This window comes from Vicugna pacos, chromosome 3 (genome assembly GCF_048564905.1).
Source record: "Vicugna pacos chromosome 3, VicPac4, whole genome shotgun sequence".
NCBI classification, from domain to species: domain Eukaryota; kingdom Metazoa; phylum Chordata; class Mammalia; order Artiodactyla; family Camelidae; genus Vicugna; species Vicugna pacos.
This window is the reverse complement of record NC_132989.1, coordinates 30146474-30169295: the sequence shown is the minus strand read 5'-3', so window position 1 is coordinate 30169295 and position 22822 is coordinate 30146474. Positions and strand designations below refer to the sequence as shown.

General features: G+C 34.9%; 2 long non-coding RNA genes across 4 annotated transcripts in view; one reads left to right on the top strand and one right to left on the bottom strand.

The window, feature by feature from the left end:
• LOC140693956 (uncharacterized) overlaps positions 1–11562 on the bottom strand; it is a 42361-nt gene extending 30799 nt beyond the window's left edge. The window contains exons 1-2 of one of the 2 annotated variants that reach the window (XR_012069677.1): positions 11364–11562; positions 6343–6536 (exon numbers count right to left, since the gene is read on the bottom strand). This is a non-coding gene — a long non-coding RNA (uncharacterized lncRNA). Of the gene's footprint in view, positions 1–6342; positions 6537–10392; positions 10425–11363 lie in introns of those variants that run through there. The other variant, XR_012069685.1, reaches the window with a different exon arrangement.
• LOC140693947 (uncharacterized) overlaps positions 1–22822 on the top strand; it is a 340057-nt gene that overhangs the window by 226761 nt on the left and 90474 nt on the right. The gene's annotated exons all lie outside the window — the stretch shown is intronic.

Sequence of the window (22822 nt, the reverse complement as noted above, 5' to 3'; positions counted from 1 at the left end):
TTCAGAATAAGCTATAAAAAAATGAAGTGTGGGTTCAGTATCTCTGCATGAGATTATCATACAGCACCAAATCACTTCTCATGTGGGCTGTCTGCTGCATATTGCTGATTTTTTTCTTCCAATTTTAGGCCTGTTTTAATTCAGCACCCTAAAGAGGAAAAAACATTCTCTAGCGCCTAGCATTGTCCATGCAACTAGCAGTTTGGTCTTCATTTCCCTGTGCATTTTAATCCATGGTCAGTTTAAGCCACAGACAGGTGTGTGGGCATATATATGTGTGTGTGTCTTTGTATATATATACGTGTGTGTGTCTGTGTTGTATGTATGTATATATAGATGTATCTTTGTGTGTGTGTGTGTGTGTGTGTGTGTGTGTGTGTGTGTCTGGCTGGACAGAAGGATAGACCCTCCCCTGCAGTAGACTGAGGCAGCATCTGTAGATTTCTATAGCTTATACAGGATAACCAGCTATTGCTGCTGAGTAATATATCCAATTTAAAAGGAATTTAGCGCATATGGCCAATGTCATAATAGCCCTTAAGACAAACAATTTTGCTGTTTCTTAAGTAGGCAGAGTGCTTATCTTTTCCAAAGAAAGTCTAGATGTCTATTAGGACCAAGGAAAGAAGAAAATCTGTAAATATTAAGGTTCCAATTATCATTTACTTCTCATAATGCCTTTTCCCTTTAGCCATATTCACTGATTATGTTACTGAATGAGGTATACATGAATTCCCTGAGCTGGTGAGCACTACTAAGCATGTGAGCTTGTAATCCAGTATTGGCAAATTGAATCACAGGTCTCTGATGCACAATACACCCATGTACACAGATCTGTGTACAGGATTAAGTTGAGCCATACCCTATAGAAAATAGTTAAGAGCTCTGAGCAGGATTTTAAAAGCAATAGCCATGCCGGTGCAGACATAGACCCATGTGCTCATCTCCGTGTTAGAAGCTAATGGTGATTATTGACTGCATGTACCCAAGACTTTTAAGAGGTCGATTTCATCAATCTATTTTTAGGCACATTTGCTGTGATCTGAAGGGAAAAAGGAAAACCTGTTTCCAAATAACAACTGTGGAGGTTGTTTCTGCTCACATTTTGTGAGGTAAGCAGTGCGGATACCATTTCCCAAATCTTGCAATGTGTGAGAACCTGAGTTAGCACTCTCTTCTGGTCGTGCCATCATCATCATCAATTTCAGAGTACATCTCCACTCTCTCACTGACATCATGATGACTTGACTTGTGGGAAGCCCCCGTTTTGCTTTCCTAGTATTTGCCTTGGGTTGACTTTTGGTCACTACCACTAATTATATAAAAATAAGATGTATTCTCTTCCTTCACAAAGTTTGATTCAGAAGATTTTCTCACTTACACCTCCAGAAACAGAATTCCTTCATTTTATGTATGACAGTCTAGCTTTACCAAAAAAAATTTTTACACTAAACTTTTACTATATTATGAGTAAATATCATGGAACCAACTAATACTTACACTTTAGTTAAGCTATCACACTTCGTGAAAAAAAAACTCTTCAAGTTTGTTTTCTCATTTTGTAAATCCTTTATTTTGGTCCCAAACCCTAGAATTCCTACTCTTTTTATTAGTCTTCTGTATGTCTAGTCCATAGTATTGGCATACTATCTAAAACTCCAGGCCTTTAGAATATTAGGAAATTCGGACTTGGGCTCTAAAGTCACCATCAACTAGGTCTGAGATACTCACTTTAAAGCAGTTTAAATCGTAAATGAACTTTAAAAAAATTTTTTTTCACATTTAGTTTTGGGTCACTCAACTCACATAATACTTGTTTTGAATATAGGGTGGCAGTGTATGGAATAATCATTTTTATACAGAACGGTTTACTGCTGGGTTAAAGAGAATTTGAGAATTACTAATCCATTTTTGTACTTTAAGATGAATCACTAAAGTCGGGGGTGAAATTCATTTAAAACGGATACCAATAAAGTGGCATTCAAAGTCTTCCTCAGTCACAGTTAACTTTGTTAGTAGTTGAGAAAGAGAGACAGTTTAAAAAAAAGAAAGAAAGGAAAAGACTCTTGCTCAATAGATTTCACTTTGGAAAAGCAGAACACCTCACTCAGTTCTTTCTATACTTAGGGACTAGTACTTCCTGCTGAGTCACTTATCCACCATCTATAGAAACACAAGCAGCATCACAGGCATCCATCCATCAGGAGCTGATCTGATTTGACATGGCTCATGGCTTAGCCAGTGAGACCTGAGATTGTCTAAAGTAGAAGAAAGATGACCCTTGTGAATAAATATAGAATCATTTGAGGGCACGTAAGTTTTCTAGGAAGCCTTATCTTACATGGTGGATAGGTAGCATTGGTATCGTTGCTTTTTAATTATTTCCCCTGGTAGACAGAATCATTTGAAGGCACGTAAGTTTTCTAGGAAGCCTTATCTTACATGGTGGATGGGTAGCATTGGTATCATTGCTTTTTAATTATTTCCCCTGGTAGATAGAATCATTTGAGGGCACGTAAGTTTTCTAGGAAGCCTTATCTTACATGGTGGATGGGTAGCATTGGTATCGTTGCTTTTTAATTATTTCCCCTGGTAGACAGGTGTCACCTCTTAGCTTAGAATAATTCTGGAGATTACAGATTCCACAGCCTCTCTCCTGACAATCTCATCTTGCAGAAGTGTTTTTGTAGTTGAATGGATTTTTAATATTTCAACTGTTCTCTTTGCCTCGCTTTATACTAATTACTTATCATTACCTACTAATGAACACTTGTGCTTGTAAAGTCAGTCCCTGTGTGCTTGCCTCTTGCCATTCCCACCTCTGTCAAAGATTTTCATTTCCATTTGCCATTTGTGTGTGTAATTTTTATGATGACGCATATGCTCTATGAGAACCTGATGATTATAGATTTTTAGGGAACTACGCAAGACTAAATGAATTTGATCTATGAAATTATGGTATAAAGTAGTTGAACTTTTCCTGCCCACAGTGTGGAGAAAATCGTATTATAAGTGATAAATATACATCGGTGCTCAGTTTTCCTATTGAAGTTTGGATGCAGAAATATAAGAAATTAGCAATGAACCGATACTATATTGACCAACATAAAAAGACCTTTCAATTATTATTTTTTTAAAAAATCTGACTTCTTGAGTAAATTTAAAGTGTGTCAACTGAACTCTATTTAATAAGGACATACAAACAACATATTATATGCTCTCTTTCCTATATAACTTTCATTAAAAATAAAACCATGAAATCACAAAGGAAGAAAGAAGCATCACTAAATGAGTGATGTCAAAACAATTATGGATGATAGTAAGTATAAAGAATACTGGAAGAGGCCACCATTTATCATGTTCTTGGTAAAAACATCAGACTAATGGCAACCTTTGCAGAGCAATGCTGAAGAGGGTCTTATGAGGAAGAGGCAAGTATGATAACTTTTGGACATAAGAAGTCTGGCTGAAAATGATGTTATTATTGATTTAAATCTATATGTATTAAAGCCATCCAAACCCCTGCCCATAGACATGTCAACTTCTTCAGGCATGTGCATGGTATTTGCCATCTAGGTCTTTACTGCCCAAGCGAACAAACAAAATATAACAGTGCCAAAAACCAGGTTCTTTTCTAGAGGCATTGAATTAACTGTCTGAGGAGGGCCGCATATTAATGTGACTGTTATTAACCGTTCTCTTTCCAAGTACACGTTCAGTCAACATCTGAAAATTCACTTGGAATTGGAAAATTCCAATTGGAAAATTAACAATTATCAGATATTTGAAGAAAACCTAAAGTTATATAAAGAAAGATCATGATAAACACAAGTAAAAGCTGACCCCAGAGGAAGAATAGATGTTTTAGGGAACAGAACATAACTTAAAAATTTTTGACTACTATAAGGAAGTTCAAGAAAGTATTAAGTTTATAAAAAGATCAATTTTTTGAGAAGCACTTTAGAAAAGTAAGGAATTATTAGAAAGTTTTTAAAACATTATAATAAAATTAAGAATACATCAATACAAGAAAATATGGTAGAACACAAAGCAAAAAGAAGAAAGTGTGAGAGGTAAGGAAAACATTTTTTTCCAGTCCAGGAGGTGTAATTATTTATAATATAATTGCTCCAGAAAGGGCTAGTAGACAAAAGCATGTGGATAAAACTGTGAAAGACATGCTTTTGAAGAATTTGATTGGAGCACCAGTCTTCAAGGTAATTAAAGTCGTATTTCAAATTTTCTATATCCCTACTGATTTTTTCCTTGTCCTATCAATGACTGAAAACATTGGGATCTCTTGCTATGATTGCTCATTGGTCTATTTCTCTTTGTAGTCTGTAATTTTAGACTAATTAGTTGAGTAGAAGCAAACTTAATTTTTTTATCTTCTTAAAGAAGTAACTTTAATTATTATTGAGGCTTACCTGTTTTTATCTGGTATCACTGTGTGCCTTACAGTCAGTCTGCCTGATAGTAACATGGCTCCATGATTTTATTTTGGTTATTGTTTGCAGGATCTCTTATTTAATCCTTTCTTACTTCAAACTTTCCATATTTTTATGTTTTATACATGTCTCCTATAAGCAGCATATAGTTGGATTATTAGTTGTAAAAGCAAAAAAAAAAACATATCCTAACACTACGTATGTTTTTTGTTTTTACAACTTTATTGAGCTATAAGTGATTAACAATATAGATCATATATTTGAAGTGTACGGTCCTATGAATTCAAACAGATACATAAACCTGTGAAACCAGTACAATCAAGTTAATGAACATTTCTAACACACTCAGAAGTTTCCTTGTGTCCTTCCATAATCCATTCTTCCTTGGCTTGATCCTCAGACAACCACTGATCTGTTTTTTTGTCACTGTAAGGTAGCTTGAATTTCCCAGGATTTTATATAAAATAAATCATCCATTAGGTACTTTCTTTTGTCTGACTTCTTTCATTCTGCATAATTATTTTGAAATTCATACAAGTTGCATGCAATTGTGCCTTTGAGTCTGTTATACAGACATGCCACAGTGTGTTTATCCATTCACCTTTTTAGAAATATTTGAGTTGTTTCCTGTTTGGGGCTATAAGAAATAGAGCTGCTAAGAATATTCATACATAAGTTTTTGTGTCTACACGTTTCATTTCTCTTGGGAAATAACCTAGGAGTGGAATGGTTAGGTCCTGTGGTATTTGTATATTAACTGATTAAGAAACTGCCAAACCTAGTTCCAAACTGATCATGCTGTTTTACATTCCAATCAGAAGGTGTGAGTCAGTTCCTTTACATCCTCATCAAACTCAGAATGATCAGGCTTTTTAATTTTAGTAGGTTTTAATGGTATCTTTCTGTGGTCTTAATTTATATTTCCTTAATGATTAATGATATTGAGCATATTATCATGTATTTATTTGTAATTCATTTATCATCTTTGTTGAACTGTTAAATATTTTGCCTGCTTGAAAAAAATGGGTTTCAACTTTTAAAATTGTTTTTAATGAGTTTTCTCATTGTTGAATTTTGAGACTTCTTTCTTTATTCTAGATAGAATCCTTTATAAGATATAAGACTTGAAGATATTCCCACCTTAGTCTTGTATTTTCATCCCCTTAACAGTTTATTTCAAAAAGCAGATGTTTTAAATTTTGATGCAGTTCCGTTTTTCATTTTTTTCTTTTATGGATTATGTTTTTGGTGTCAGATTTAAGAAATCTTTCCCAAAACCAGGTCATATAGATGTTTTTACTGTTTTCTTCTAGGTTTTACATTTAGATTTGTGATCCTTTTTGAGAATATTTCCTCTATTGTACAAGGTATGGGTTGAAGTTCATTACATATAAATAACTAACAGATCCAGCACCATATATTAAAAAGCTACCCTTTCTCTGTTGGATTTCACTCGTTCCTTTTAAGAAAATCAATTGTCCATCAATGTGGGGGTCTATTTCTGGGGACTCTATTCAGATCCACTGATGTATTTTCTATCTTGACACAAATACCACACTATCTAGATTACCAGATGTCTTGAAATCAGGAAAAGATAGTCTTCCAACTTTGTTCTTTTGAAAATTACCGAAACTAATTGTAGAGCCTTTTGATTTCTAGATAAATATTAGAATTATCTTGTCAAATTCTATAAAACGTCTTACTGAGATTTTTATTGTGATTAAATTAAATTTCTGAATAAAATTGGAAAAGAATTTATATTTAGCAATACTGAGTCTTTATGGCTATTCAGAGGGAGAATGTGGCATTCTTTAAATATTGGTAGTCTTTAAACCTGCAGAACTGAAATGAATTCAGGTAGGTCAGTGTGATTTAGGGCATCATTTCCACTAACCTTGAACATAGGTTATGTAAGGTGGTGTGATAGTAAGAAAGTCAGGTTAGGACCAGTTTCAGAAAGTCTTGATTGCCAGGGATGTCCATGTTGCTGCAAATGGCATTATATTGTCGTTTTTATGGATGAATAGTATTCCATTGTATAAATATACCACATCTTCTTTATCCAGTCATCTGTTGATGGACATTTCCCTGGAGAATGTCATTCTAAGTGAAGTAAGCCAGAAAGAAAAAGAAAAATACCATATGAGATCGCTCATATGTTAAGTCTGAAAAAAAAAGAGCATAAATACAAAACAGAAACAGACTCATAGACATAGACATAGAATACAAACTTGTGGTTGCCAAGGAGGTGGAGGGTGGGAAGGGACAGACTGGGGTTTCAAAATTTGTAGATACTGACAGGGATATGCAGAATAGGTAAACAAGATTATACTGTATAGCACAGGGAAATATATACAAGATCTTGTGGTAGCTCACAGTGAAAAAAAATGAGACAGTGAATATATGTATGTTCGTGTATAACTGAAAAATTGTGCTCTACATTGGAATTTGAGACAGTATTGTAAAATGACTATAACTCGATTAAAAATGTTTTAAAAAATAAAAAAGGTATATCACAAATATTCCTTTAAAAACTAAATTAATGTCAGACATTGTAATACTTTAGGCATTTCAAGTCTGTGATTTGTTGAATATTGTTTTGGGCTATTGGCAATAACCATGGTAGATTAAATGATTTCTAAAATGCGTAAACGGAGGGGAAAATGGTTATTACTCGTGATCCTACTGACAGGCATGAAAACATTCCATTCATTATTAAACTGTAAACTTGACACTGATGATCTATCCCAGGGATAGGATCCACTGTGAAATGAAGTGACTTATATTCAAACAATGCTCATCTGTCCTAGTCACTTTTAGTGACCTGGGGTTCTAGCCAGATAATGACTGATGGGTGTTCCTTTTGGCTTTGCCATAGTTCTATATCACTGGCCTGTGCATTATCATTTCAAATTGCAGTTTGGTCTCTGTCCTCTGTATCCGCCACCCACACTTAATTTCTCTATATATTGATGGATGGATAAACTCATATCACATAAAAGGCAATTCGAACTTACTAACTCATGACACTGGAACACCAATTCTCTACAAATTTGGTATATGTCATATATGTGTCTTTATGTAACACATTATTGCTTTTACCACAGAAGAAAGCAGCTCAGTTTTTACTCTTTGGTCTGAGAAATCCTGTTCTTTTCCCTCAGAAAGGACTTTCTCTGTCTCTGTTTTTAGCATTACATGAGTTGGTCAAAAGTATTCCACTCTAGAGAAGGGAGAACCAGATGAGTGTGTACACTCTTGTTGCCTTTGGAACAAGGGACTGTGTCGCCAGTATCTCTGTGCTTATAGAGTTTGAATTATCGCTGTGTTATGAAGACCGTTTTCGGCTTTTCTGTAGTTGTTCTAATGACTGTTTTGGAATACAGACAGCTTCTTTCTCTGCATTCATGAGCTTCCTGCTGTGTAATCACATTACCTCCCTATGGGTGCTGCTGCTGCTGCTGTTGGCCAGCACTTATTGGAATTTATGCCAGGTATTATGAAAATGATTTTACATATCGTTTCTGTGTTACTTGATTGATTACTGTGTAACAAGTTACACCAGATTTTAGCAGCTTAAAACAATGAATGTTTATTATCTTATAACTATAGTTTCTGACGATCAGGGAGCCATTTAGCTGGGTGGTTCTGGCTCAGGTTCTCACTTATGGTTGGAATAAAGCACCCAGTCATGGTTGCAGTCATTTGAAGTCTGGAGGATCTGCTTCCAGGCTCAATTACGTAGCTGGGTATCTGATATAATATTCTGATAATTAGATTAGATATGTACTGTTAATCTTCCCATACTACAGCAAGATACAGAGGCTCATTGAGTAACTGAACCCAAGTCTAATGCCTTTGTCTTCAACTTTAACCACTATGGTTAGAACTCCTGGTAATTGGAAAGTGGAATTATTGGGTATTTACAATTATTTTTTGTTGTTGTTAAAGAAAGTCAAATCTAAATTTACTTTAAAGGGGGACCTAGCTCCTTCCTTCATTAAGAGAAATTTTTTGGATACTGTTGAGTGTTTAGTATTTTATATTTATTCATTTTGTCCTGAATACATACATGAATACATACATATATGAGGTATTCTGGATCAAAGACAGATTTCTTATTAAATACCTCACAATAAATAATAAGTGCCATTCCCTCATTGCCCTAATCCCTATCCCTAGAGTGACAAGATGAGAGCTGAGTCAGTTGTCTTACACAAGTGGATAGACTCATCCACAGGCAAGGAAGGAAGAAAAATTAATTTTCTACGCTTATGAAGTGGTAGGATACAGATGTTCACTCATTTCCTGAAAGGGTCTCTTCTTACTCTAACCCTTTGCTATGTAAATAAAATGTTTCTAGCAGCCAGAGGCTGTCTCCAGATTCCTGGGCCTCATTCCTTATTGAAATGAGAACACCTAGAAAGATAGTTTCAGTCTTCCTGGCATGTTGAGGGTTTAACCTAAGAACCTCTTGTCAAGGTTGTTCTTTTAAATACAAGAGTGACAGCAATTTACAACACAAATAGCTGCAGATCTAATTCTCATGGTACCTGAAGAGTCTCGGAGGGCCGGGGCGGAGCTTTTTACTAGAACGCTGAGAAAACAGGGGCAGTTGTGTTTCCCACAGGGAGCTCCTGAGAGGCTGTGGGCCTCTCTCTCTTCTGAACAACTTTGTTTTTAATCTGTAGTTTGTGTGTGTGTGTGATGAAAAAGACTAAAAGAGCTTATTGATTTTTACTTACCTATCACTTTATGAATTACTTGTGTCAGTTATTAGGCATATCTGTGTCAGGTGCATCTTTTATCAAAACCCCACAGAATTTTTACACTTGTCAATTACTTAGATATTATGCTGTTAATTAAGGTGATTGAAAATGGTCTGTCTAAAGTGACTTCCAGATCTATAGCTTTCTGTCTTAATCTCATTTTATAAATAATAGAAATAATAGTAGCAAATATTTATTTACCACTCATTGTATGCCAGACTCTGTTCTGAGTGTTTTACACAAATTAATTAATAGCCTTAATCACACAATAATATGAGAAATGGCCTATTATTTCTATAATGGGTAAACTGAAGTATGGAAAGTTATGCAACTCGTTTAAGATGAAACACTTGGGAAGTTGCAGAGTTGAGATTTCATTTTAGGCATTTTGTCTCCAGACTGTAAGCTCTTGACTATTGTGTGAGTTGTATGTGACTCATTATTTCAAAAATAAATATTTATTTTGCACCCTCTATAATCCAAACACTGTTTTAGACACTGTGGATGCATCATTGAACAAAATATTCAAAGCCTCTAACTACATGGAGCTTATTTCCTGGTTAATGCTAGGGTAGGGCAGGTGAGGAACACAAATTAAGCCAATAAACAGATGTGTATAATATGTTAGATTGATAAATACTGTGGAAAAAAATTAAACAGAGGAGGAAAATAGAGACTAGAGGGAGCTGCTCTGTTAGAGTTGTGAGGGACGTCTTCATTAAGATTTTGTTTTTGAAATATGAGTTGCTACCAAAACTGTGGATGATATGATAAACTTACTACATCAAGAGCAACGTTTTTTAAACATAGCATAGATAGAGTAAAGTCAGTTTGCAAAGATGTCAGAGTTTGTTGCAGAAAGTACACATAGTTTTCCATATTTCCTTCATGTGTGTACATATTTGTGTATATCGACTCATGAAGTCAATTATATTTCTTTCTATATGTCATAATCCAAAAGAACTTGACTTTGTTTGACATTCTGGGGAACCAGCATGGAGGTCATTGAGGCTGATGCTTAGGGACTGAGAGAGGGTGAGTGGAAATAAATTAGAGAATTTTGCATCAAAACACCTACAGAGCCCAGTTAGCCATGGTAAAATATTTGGCTTTATTACAAGTGAGGCAGTGAGCCATTTGAGAGTTTTAAGCAGAGTGGGCATAATCCAACTTACAGTTTAGAAGGGTCATTTTAGCTGCTGTGGGGAAAATAGATTTTATGGTGCAGGAATGGAAGCAGTTGAAAAGGGAGCATTGTTGCACACAGTTGAATCCATGGGAACAGGAATGAGATACAGAGTTCTGATTATTGAAATCATAGCAACAGAATTTTAGACCAATGGTAACCTGAAGAATATATATCTAGCCTACAATTCTCTAACCAAGTGCTTTTCCTAAAAATAACTCTCATTGTTTCTACATCATTTTACTGCTAAAGGTGAAGGTGTTCTATTTCATCTACTGAAAAGGAAACCCAGAACAGTAATAAAAGAGTATGCTCTGAAGATTAGAATCATAGCTGAAAAGGGAATAGTGTTTTGAAAATTATCGATATGCTTTTTCTTTTGCCTTTAGGAGCACATAAACACAAGAAACATCCATCCATCTGGATGGAGATTTGTACCTATTAGAGAAAGAGTGCAAAGTGCAAGCCTAGGGTATAATTTGGGTTCCAACATTAAAAAACCGGATTTTGCAGATAAGCTAGTTTATTGTGGAATAGTTGTTTAAAAAATCCTTGATTTCTTGCTTTGATACTTCAAAAGAAATATGGTAGTCAAGCAAAGAAGAAAAAAGGGGAGAAGACCACTCTTTCAGTCATGGTATGGAAAAACAAAGGGAGAGAGAACATAGACTAATGACTCGAATTCCTGTAATCCAGATTTCAGCACAGAAAGGGATACATATGTTAGATAAGTGAGGGTAACTGAAAGAGTCGGGGAGTTTTTAACTCTTTAGTACACACACACACCCCATTTTTACTGCCACAGAAACAAAAGTCCTGTCATAGACTACTGCTTTCCCAACCTAGGGCACAGTCACGTCAACTTATCAAAACAGAGGTCAGGCAGAACTAGGGGATGTCCCATCACACTTGTTTCCCATGTGACATAGACACAGCTGAAGGTCCGGCTGAAGCACTTACCAGTGTTTTTGTATTGGGGGAAGGTGCAGTGAAGGTGACAGGACAGGCCACTTTGGGGCCATTTAAAGTTTCAGCCAGACTTCAGAACTGCTCTTAGCTCCAGTGGGAACTGAAAGTGTGATTGATGGGTCATGACTCCCCTGACTAAAATCAGGGAGCCCAGATGAGGATTAACTGATGACTGTCCAGCAGGACAAGAATATCCAAGTGGACCCTCATCCAGAAAACCAGAGAATGCTGAGGGTGTCATAACCAAGACCTAGGTTCTTCTCTACCTCTGTGAAACCATCCTATCAGGATGATGAAGGGATTCCCAGAGGATCCAAGAATTTTTATCTGAAAGAGTTGAAGCACTGCTATCTAAAGCATCCTTTAAATTTACTAGATCACAGTAAGCTTGGACTAGTTTTAGATTGTGATTTGGTCCTCACTAACAAGAAGGTAGTAGCTTAGGAGAAATGACCAGTATATTTATTGACACAGTGAATAAAGTACATATTCTCTCCATGTACAAAGTGCAGTGTAAGCTAAAAATTGTAAAAGCACTACACAGTTTGCTACCGTTTATTGGATGTTTACTGTAAGCGTCGCCTGACTCCAAAGTCTGTAACCTTAAACACCACACCCCATTGCCTGTTTAACAACAGAGAACAGAAGAGAGAGATGCATTACAACCCAAGTGCTGTAGGAATACCTACACTGGATTCATGGGGATACTTTCAGTTAGACAGACAAAGAGGCTTAGGCATGGGGGCAACGGCTTAAAGTAAATATGTCTTTAAACACAAATATCTTGAGAGGTATCAAATACATATCTGAGAGTGTCTGAAGCAGGAGGAGGTTCAGAAGAGTTACTAGGAACCTTCCACATGCCAGGCTTTGGGATGCCTGGAGATCCAAAGGGATGGGGGGTATCTTAGAGGAGGCATCACAAAGGTAGAAGATCCAAATCTTCACAGAAACCCACGGTGGATGGTCATGCTTACTCTGCCACTGGCAATTCCCCAAAACAGCCTTCTAGCACCATAGCTTATGACTGGGCCTCTAAGTTGTGCAGAAAATGGAGCCACCCTGAAAAAACATATTGTTTTTTTATCTTTAGGAAAGCATGTATGAGCATGATTTTAGAACTGCTATCCTTTAACTCTCTCAAATAGCTTCCTATTTGCTAATTAAGAACTGTTAGACTGGGAAAGAGTTCCATTCTACAAGTAGGGTTAAAAGACCTAATATGTGAATTCTAGGTTAATTTAGTATATAAAGTGGGGGAAATCACACTGAAGTATAATTGGTAGCTAAATGAATAAGCGTAAGTGGGTTTATCAGATTTGGTCTCTATTCATGGTGGTAGAGTGAGGAGAATAAGATGATGGTGAAAATCCTAAAGAAGGGAGGGAGGGTGGTATCAAGAAGATAGATATTTCAACTTAATTTCTTTTCCAAGGCTATTCCCAATTTACTTTTAGTTGAGCCAAAGCAGAAAGAAATGACCACGGTCACGTATTTGGACTAGTCGGCTTCACTTGATTTACTGGTTTTGTTTTTTAACACTGAATCTCATCATTCAAAGGAAACTGTAACCCCAGAAAATTCATTCTTTAAAGTATCACTGTATTTGAAAATAATCCTTTAACTTCCTCTTTACTCTTTCTATAACTTTCCTATAATATCAAATTTCTTGCCAAATCTTGGAGAGTCATGTAAGGCGTTGCACAGTAACAAAATCAGAGTACTTGGTGTTCCTCCATAAGTATGAAAGAATGTATATGGACTAAAGGGATTGTAAAAGAATTGCCCATGGGATTTAATTCAGGTCTTCTTACTAGAGGAAGAATGAGGAAATCCAAAACCATCTGGAGAAAGTACATGTTTCCAGTTTAGCTGGGATGCATTCACAGACTGGGAAGGGAACATGGAATTTTCCTTTTGGTTTTGTGACCTGTCTGTAACTAGTTTCATGTTGGGTAGCATGTTTTCCATGGGAGTGGTCTTCTCTGTTGCCCTGCCAACCTTTCCTGTTCACTTGAGGTTATATCTAGAAAAACATGAAGAATACGCTTGTCATCACTAAGAAAAATGCTATAGCTACAAAGTAGTGAGCTTTAAACACGAATCTTAAATTTAAAAAATTTCATGCTGTCTCTGTATTAATGGACAGTGAGCTATGTTGTATTAATTACATTAAGTTTCCTTTAATTAACATGTTTGATTATATTACCATATGAAGTATTTTTATTTTTTGTAATTTCCAAATTTTCTATTTGTAGCTTGTATTTCTGGTATAATCAGAAAAAAACAATTATATAATAGAAAGATATAGAAAAGTATGATTATATGTCTCTGAGAACCCTGAAGTAGAAACATCACTCAAACTAATTCTTAAGGGACAGATTCCTAGTACCTTCCTGGCCCTGTACACAGCTTTCTTAACCTGCTTTCTGGAGACTTTCTAGTGGATCCCAAAAGAGAAGGGAGATTTTAAGAGATAGGTTTATAAGGTGGTTATCTAACTTTAACTTTGCACACAACCAATTCAAAATGGTACACATGTGCCCTGGTAGTAAACTAAGGAAGCCATGACTAAACTGCATAGACTTGAATCTGCTTTTTAAAATTTTATGAGCAAATGTTCCTCTTTCCCAGGGCGTTGCTTCCAGGCATTAACATTACCTAGAAACTACTAAGATGCTGATTTAGCATTCAGTATGAAACATCTGTTAGTGGATTTTTGAGGTGTGAGCAGACTGGAACACTGAGCCATACCATAATGTTTTTAACAAATAGCCAACAGAGCATACATTGTGAATCAAATCATGATTAGCAATGTCTATGTATTTTTGAATATGATTATTTTTTTTAATCCTAGAGGCCTTCTGTTTGGGGTTTTTTGGGGGGGAAGGAGAGGTAATTAGGTTTGTTTGTTTATTTATTATTAATTTTTTAATGACAGTACTGAGGATTGAATCCAGGACCTCATGCATGCTAAGCACACACTCTACCACTGAGCTACACTCTCCACCTGGATCCTAGAGGCCCTCTGTACCTGGAATATTACCATATTGCTTTCCAAAAATGTGAAATGCTGTTCTTTGGAAATTAGAAAACTAACTCAAAGCAGTTTTTAATTTTTGCTTTTTAAATTAATAATAAGTTTCTTTTTCTGAAATTTGCATTTCTATTAGTATTCTAAATTTAAGATTTATTTCACTTTCCATAGGGAAAAAAATATTATAACATTCCCTGTCTAAAAGTTCAGTGTATCGATATAAAGGAAAAATTCTTAAAATAAATTTACCTCATTATTTATAACATTATTGAAATTTCAGTGGTATATGGGTTTTTTAATTAAGACTAATGCTTAAGTTAAGTAATCCAGAAAATAGTTGATTAACTTAAGCCATGAGTTTAAAACTTCAAGAGGCATCTGTATTTTAACTTTCTAAGTATAATTAAAGTCATATTTTGGTGTAATTTTGAGAAATAGATATTTCACATCCATATCCATAGGATAGTTTCTTTACAATGATTTTCAGAACATGGTAGAACTTTTTGAAATACTTTAAAGATTCTAATTGTGATGGAACAATTTAAATCCACTCTTTTATCTCAAATAGAAAGTTTATGGTTTTAACACTTTCCAACACTAGAAATTTAAGGAAATATTTTGTGATCTTTAGGAATCTTACCTTAAATATATTTAAAATATATGGGGTAAAAAACAGCTGAAATTGGTACATTATATTTTTTCTCTATATAAACAATCAGACAGGTATTATTATTATTATTATTATTATTACTATCTCTAAAACACCATAGCTTTTTTAATGTATAAATTTTAGAAAGGCTTATTAAAGAAAGTTAATAAAATAGTATACTTATTTCTGTTTGTTGATTGTTAATGAACTGTCCAAAAAAATTATATATCAATAGGAAAAATAGTTTTTTTTTAAGTCTTCTTGAATATCTTGATAACTAAAGGATGTATTTACCACAGTGGTAGACACTTGAGAAGCCAAATGTTAAACTGCTTGATGTGACTTGATTCTACATCATATAAAACTGGATAGAGATAGCTTTCTCACTTTGGGGTAACTGTTTCAATTCCTCTAAATGAGAAAAATGTTCTTGAGAATGGGAAATAGCTTGCTAAATGATAAGCATAGAAGATCATTTATTTTAAATATATAATTTAAATCTAGAGTGCTTCAGGATAGGGCAAAGACAATTTTTGAAGGAAATATTCACAGTGTTGATTTAGATGCTGTATTTAATTATGAAACCACTCAGAATATTTCTTCCCATACCTTTTACTGATACTGATTGGTGATCATCACGCTTGCTTCAGTAAAAATTGAGGGAACAACTGATGCACTTCTTAGAATTGCAGTTACATTTATTCTACAACTGCTTTGTGTTGGGTAAGTGGGGAATCCCTTAGAGGCTTCATGTATCTACTTGACTTTCATAAAATTAAGCACAAGCATACATTCTAAAAGTCTGTTAGACTCCATCATAATATTTCAGCTTTATCTGTAAAATAGCAGGAATGGTGTAATAATATTTACCTCATAGAGTGAAGACTGAATGAGATAATTCATTGCCTGGCATGAAGACTCAATAACTATTAAGCTGGATTTTTTTTTCTCCCCTTAAGAGTTTGAGCATATGAAGGCAGACACTGCTAGATCTCAGTACCTAAGACAGTGCAGGGTTAACAGGCATTTGATTACTATTTTGCATTACTTAATAATATAGTAAAATTGTATGGAGAATAGAAACCACCATAAAGCAGTGTATTTTCACTGCGCAGTGTTAGTAGGATTCAGTAAATATTCTTCAGTTCATTTAACTGGAATCTTTAAAAAAGTGAACTGATGCATACACTTTATTCATTACTCTACCTAATAACTTCATAATAGTAATAATTTATAAGATTAGACTAGTACTTTCCAAGTTTCTAATATTCCAGGTGAGTATACACATTCCTACTTAGTGTTTACAAATTCTGAATTTGTTTCTGAGGGATAAAAGTGTTCCTGTAAAACAGATAGCATTCTGATTTAGAGTTATGGACCCTAAATTCTACAACAAATTATTGCACAAGTACATATAACTGTAAAAAGCAATCCCTGATTTATTAGGGGCAATTTCTCCTAGTGTGCCTCCACATACAGCTAAAAAGATTTACTGCTTCCTAACCCAGGCATGAGTTTTCACACTTGGTTTTTAGGACTTTTCATAAACTCGTGCTTTTAAGGAAAAAAAAGAAAGAATGAATGAAAGCACAGGGAGAACAATTTCTCCTTGATCAGTTCTTCTCAATATGTGTATAAGCCTTGGGATTTCTAGTGGATCTGTTTCAAGTCCTGGACATCCTCTCTAACAAAATGCATTGATTTCTATGTGTTCTCCACAAGACTAATATACTACCAAGTGGGATGATGCATATAAAAATACAGAAAGAGAATTAAAGAAGGGGGAAAGTATTACTAAAAAAATGAAAGATTTTACGAATACAGACATTCTCTGGAGGGCAAACTACCATTTGCGATCCCAAATATTTTTGTAATTCATACTGTGCTTACGCTTTGGACATTGGTTTATTTTTCTCCCTGTGACTACTTCAGGCATCCATTTTATCCGGGTAATTTTCCATAGTCTCTACTTGAACCCTCCCATAGAGGGTTCCTGTACTAAACTATCCCTTGGAGAACCATTGGCAAATAGCCAAACATCTAAGGTTATATTTATCAGTACCCGGACAAACCTTCATCTCTGTACACCTCTGCATGTCTTTGATCAAATCACTTTCCAACTTCCATTCTTCCCAATCTCCCTCTGTCTTTTTTGGAACTTAGAGTGTATTTTCAGATAATTCTGCATTATCTCTACCTTCCTAATGGCATAGTGATTATCTTGCACTGTCACCAGTGTTCTCTGAGGACAAGACTTCCCTTTCATCTCTGTCAAGTGGGGACTGCTTTCTGAAACCAGACCTTACAGTTTTGATTTAGGGTAGTTGTACGTGTAGGTCTGTTTGCCATATTCAAACCGTTTCTCCTCCCACAAGCTTCAAAAACAGTTGAAGCTTACTGCAGAAGTTTTTTGCCACAAATTAATGATACTTAATGCTATTTTCTGCTGACTTCCTGCTCACCCTTTTCAATCACTGATGACTTTAGTATCTGGCTTATTCTTTCTTGTTACCTTATCCCGTCTTTCTGCTTGGTAAATTGAACATTCACAAGAAGGTTTCATCTGACATCTAGTCTCTCTTCTCTTCATTTCCTCTCAATTAGTGCTATTTTCGTACTTACATCACACCTCCCTCATTCCTGTGCTCATCCCTTTGTTTCATCAACAACTGTGCGTTGGCCTTAAACACCCTCGTTCTCTGTCACTTCTTATCCTTTTAGCTCCCCTTTAATTAACCACAATGCATCAGCTTTTTTTCATCAAGACCTCTGTTGATCCTGTCACTTTTTCACTATTCATCATGTCATACCCTGACATTTCTCCTTAACCAGCCAGTATTTCAAAGGCCATTATTTTAATGGATCTTTCTGAACACTTTATCCATATCTCCTTGTCACTCTGCCCCAACCCCTTACCTTGTAGCGTCTCACCTCTGATTGAACCAACAGTCTCTTTTCTCCGTTCCTGTATCTGATTAAGGATTAGTGTGGACAACATTACAGTAACCTGCTAACAGGTTTCACTGTAGATTTAGAAACACAGATGATTACTCAACACTATTAAATAACCCCATCATATTCTCTCTCTTCAAACTTCTAAACTCCATCTTAGTTCATTCACCCTATCTAATAACTTCATTTCAGAAAGAATCAAATGAGAGCTTCCTCATTTTCTGACTCACTGATATATCATCCTTTTTGCATCTGTATCCACATTCTCTGCTTTTTCACTTGTCAACCATACCACTGTAGTCTGAAACCCTTCCTTACGTTCCCTTCTCAAGAAATTAATTTCTACAATTGTTCCTTGTAGCTGTATACCATAAATTTCTCTGCTCTGTTATACTATTCTTAATGTATAGGTCTAGTGTCTTTATTCTGGATACAGATTATTGTTTTTTAGCCTCTTTTTCATTACAGAATTTCTTAAAAGAAGACTATGGTCACTTTGTCCAAATCTTCCCATCCTATTTCTTTCTCAATCGTCCCAACTAGAGTTTCACTCCATTCCACGATAATTAAAGATCTTCTTGGTGCTACAGTCACAGTGGTCATATTTCTGCTCTCTTCCTACTTGAATTTATAAGCAGCGTTCAATGCAGATGATCACTTACTTTTAAAAATCAGTTTTTGGGTTGTCTGGGATTCTGAGAAACTGCTTTCTCCCAAATTTCCTCCTATAGGTAAACTTCTCTTTCTTAGTCTTCTCTGCTGGTTCTTCTGCCTCAGAACAACCTGTTAATGTTTATATAGTCTGTATACAAATCCCTTATCAGATTTATGATTTACAAATATTTTCTACCATTCATTGGGTTAACTTTTCACTTTCTTGACAGTTTTGGGTAGAGTTATTTTGCAGTCCCACCAGTATAACAATCAATTTATTAGTCAGTAAATAAACATTCCAAACTATACTGTGGTAAAACAGAAAAGCAATGGTGTTTTTTTGTATATCTCACACTACTTTTACAGGAGTACAGGGAATAGCTAGGGGTAGAGGGCTGCTTCATGCGCATGCTTACCTAGAGGACGTCTGCATGTTGAGGTTAGACGTGAGTTTTGTGTTTGTGTTTCGTTTCACTGGACTTCCTAGTAGAAACAGAAAAGACTTTGGAACTGGTGGTAGTTTTTCACTTATAGGAGTTTTAAAATGAGAACAAATGTAGAAATGGGAAAGGTCTATTCCTCACCATAGGAGAATTCCCTATGCAGACGCACAGTTGAGCAAGAGGCATGTGGATGAAAAGCACAAAATGCTTATGTCATTTTAAGTGCTCTATAAGTGACAGCTGAGTGAGTGAATGAATCAATGAGAATGTGTAACAGTATGTAACTTGGATTCCTTAGGATCCGAGAGTTCTACTTGTTGCAACACCATGACCTTGACTGTACTTGTCTAAGGTTTGTGTGGGCTTGGGGGACAAAAGAAATTTCAAGGCAGGAAATATCATAAACTTCCTAGAGTATCATAAATAAGTAAATTGCTCAGCTGTTACACAGGATGAAACTTTGTTTTCTGAAGACTTTGTTCTTAAGATTTTTGAACTTTTATAAAATATAGCAGTAGTAAGTAAGCTTCTTAGTAGTTAATGCAAATTAAAAGACTTCCCTGGTGGTCAATTTCCAGAAATGATGCAATTCAGGATTACATAGGAGCAAAATGGTGTAAATGTAATGTAAATGTAAAGTGAAGTGGTGTAGTGTAAACCAGTTTGGGGACAAACTAGTGATATCCTTTGGTGCACTTGGGATGACACTACATTACATTAATGAAAGGGATCAAATAAACATTTTCTGTGCATATTCTTAAACATAATGCTTCCAATGAAACAAAACTTCCACTGGTAATAAGTGAAATAAGAAAAATAAACCTAGCATATTAGGTTCATTCCTTAAACCTTTGATGTGCTACACTAAATGCGCCTTGAGAACATCATCTTCTAAAGGTCTTCTATAAAAATTAACTGTTACTGTTGGCATCTTCTAGTGAATCTTACTTAACATGTAATTACATTACTGAAACATACTGAAATGCTGATATTACAATGTAAGAAAGATTATTTTGTAGATTTTGTGGGGGCTTGACATCCTTCTGAAACTGATGTGAACAAAATGAATAACAGAGTATTTGTTTGCCTTAGTTTAAAACCATTTCTTATAACTTTTCTCGAAACACTGGACTTGCATTCTACACAGGTCATGTTTCTATTGATTGCCTGGTCATAGACCAAGTGGTGATAGGTCTGCAACCTGGTCATTAGTTATAACTAGCTGACAGCATTCCTGAGCATGTCTGATGCAGAATGAAACAATTCTAGCTCTTTAGTTCTCTAAGAACTTTGCCCTAACTATATCTCGGGACAGAAAGACATGAGGCCAAGGCTAAGATAAAAATTGAAGAAGTAATAGTCCTTTGGGGCAAATTAATGCTGCCATGCCAATAGACTGATTTTGTTTTTCCCTGACTTCAATAGATCCTGAAGCACAGTTCAGGAGTGTATTTTTGTTGTACTCAACTGGAGCCACTGATTTATCAGGCCAGTAAATGTCACTTGACTAATTTGTCTGCATTTGGCTGTGACATTCTTTGAAATTGAATCAGATCAAGAATTGTTGATTTGAACTGATTATGTACATCAGAGGATTTAAATTGTTATTACTGAAATAACACTTTCCATTATGTATAGTTTGTTTTATAATAAGGTCTGAGTTTATCACATTATGTTAGCCTCCTTCTTTGTGAAGGGATGTAATTTTAGTATTACTGGAAAGGGACTGTGTCAACTAAGAAGGGCATTTTCCCCTCTCACTCTTTGGAAATGTTCATGGCAAAAAAAATGCACTAGTGGTATAATTCTAACTTATAGTTCTTATAATTAATCAGTAGATTAACTGAGCTAAAACTGAAAGTAAACAATATTGATACTAACACTATTATAGATACACTATATGTAGTATATATTATTGGTATACTATTATATAATATTAGTAATATTATAAACTATTCCCTTACTAAGGAAATAGTATCTTTATTCTCTCCAGTAATGTGAAGATAAAATATATCATTACATTAAAAAAAAACCCAACAATATTAGCAGAAAAAGGCTTGGGATTCAGGGTTAATTTAGCTTTGCAAGTAGATTTTTTTTTCTATTTTCAAATTAGGGTAAAGTTTACATACAGTGCAATGCTCAGATTTTTAGTGTACCATTCAGTCTTGTCTTGATGAGTGCATATCAATAAACAGAATATTTCCATCATTTTGGAAACTCCCATCCTTTTCATAGTCAGTTCCTTTGGAAACAACCACTAACGTGATTGCTAGCCCCTTACATTTGTGTTGTTTATTCTCAAATTCATATAGTTGGAATCAAACATATGTACTTTTTTTTGTCTACTTCATGTAGCATAATATTTTCACCATTCATCTATGTTTTTGCATAACAGTAATTCATTCCTTTTATTGAGAAGTATTCCATTATAGGAATATACTGTAGTTTTTTTTTAATAATCCATTCTCTTGTTGGTGGTCATCTGGGTTGTTTACAGTTTGGAACTGTTATTAATAAAACTACTATGAACATTCATGTACAAGCTGTTTTGTGAATATAAGCTTTCACTTCTCTTGGGTAAAAAGTTAGGAGTGAAATACTTAGGAGTGCTGGCTATGAATAAATGTATGTTTAACTTTTTAAGAAAATGCCAAATGATTTTTTTTAAAGTGATTATAGCATTTTAACCTCTGACCTGCAATGCATGAGAATTCCACTTACTCCAGGTCATTTAAGCATTGGTGTTGTCAAATTTTTTTTTATTACAGCCATTCTAGTGGGTATGCAGTGGTGTCTCGTTAGGGTTTTGATTTGCATTTCCCTGATGGCTAGTGATATTTAACACTTAAAATAAATTACTACATACATGATATTTACATATTCTTTTGTAAAGTATTTAAGTCTTTTGCTGATTTTTAAAATGGGCTGTTCATATTTTTATCAAATGTCTGTAGTTCCCTATAGTTCTCTATTTGCCCCCACCTCCTGCCCCTATCTCCTTATGTTTTTGGCACTTTGATATTAAATATATACACACTTAAGGTTTTTTTCTCTATTTTGATTAATTACCTTTTTATCATCATGGCAGGGTCCTTTCTATTTCTGGTAATATTATTTATCTTGAATAGCCATCTGGGTCTTTAGTATGGCTATACCAGCTTTATCATGCATAGCTGTGACAGCGTAGATAATTTTACACCTTTCACCCTGTGTGTATCCTTATTTTAAAATTGTGTTTATTATAAATAACATAAAATTGGGTCTTGCATTTTTATCTACTCTGACAATCTATGCCTTTTAATTGGAGTGTTTAGTCCGGTTATATGTAATGTAATTGTTGAAAAGTTTGATTTCTGTTTGTTCCATCTTCTTTTTATTTCTCTCTTCTTCCCCTTCTGCTATTTTTTATGTGAATCAAATATTTTTTAGTATTTTATCTGCTGTTTTTATTTATGACTCTGTGTTATTATTTCAATGGTCTTGCAATTTATTGCAGAAAGAATTTTTCAGTTTCTTTTAGGGTTCCTTCTATAATTCTTAGAGCTACTACTTTTTTTCCTCTTTATTTTTGTGTCTCAAACTTTACACCACGGGAAGCACTGTCTGTAACAGACACTCCCACACAGGTCTACCTGTAACCTCAGATGTCCTCTCTTCCCAGTTTTCAAAATGTGTGTTCTCATTAAAGAAAGAAAAAAAGGTTGACTATGGC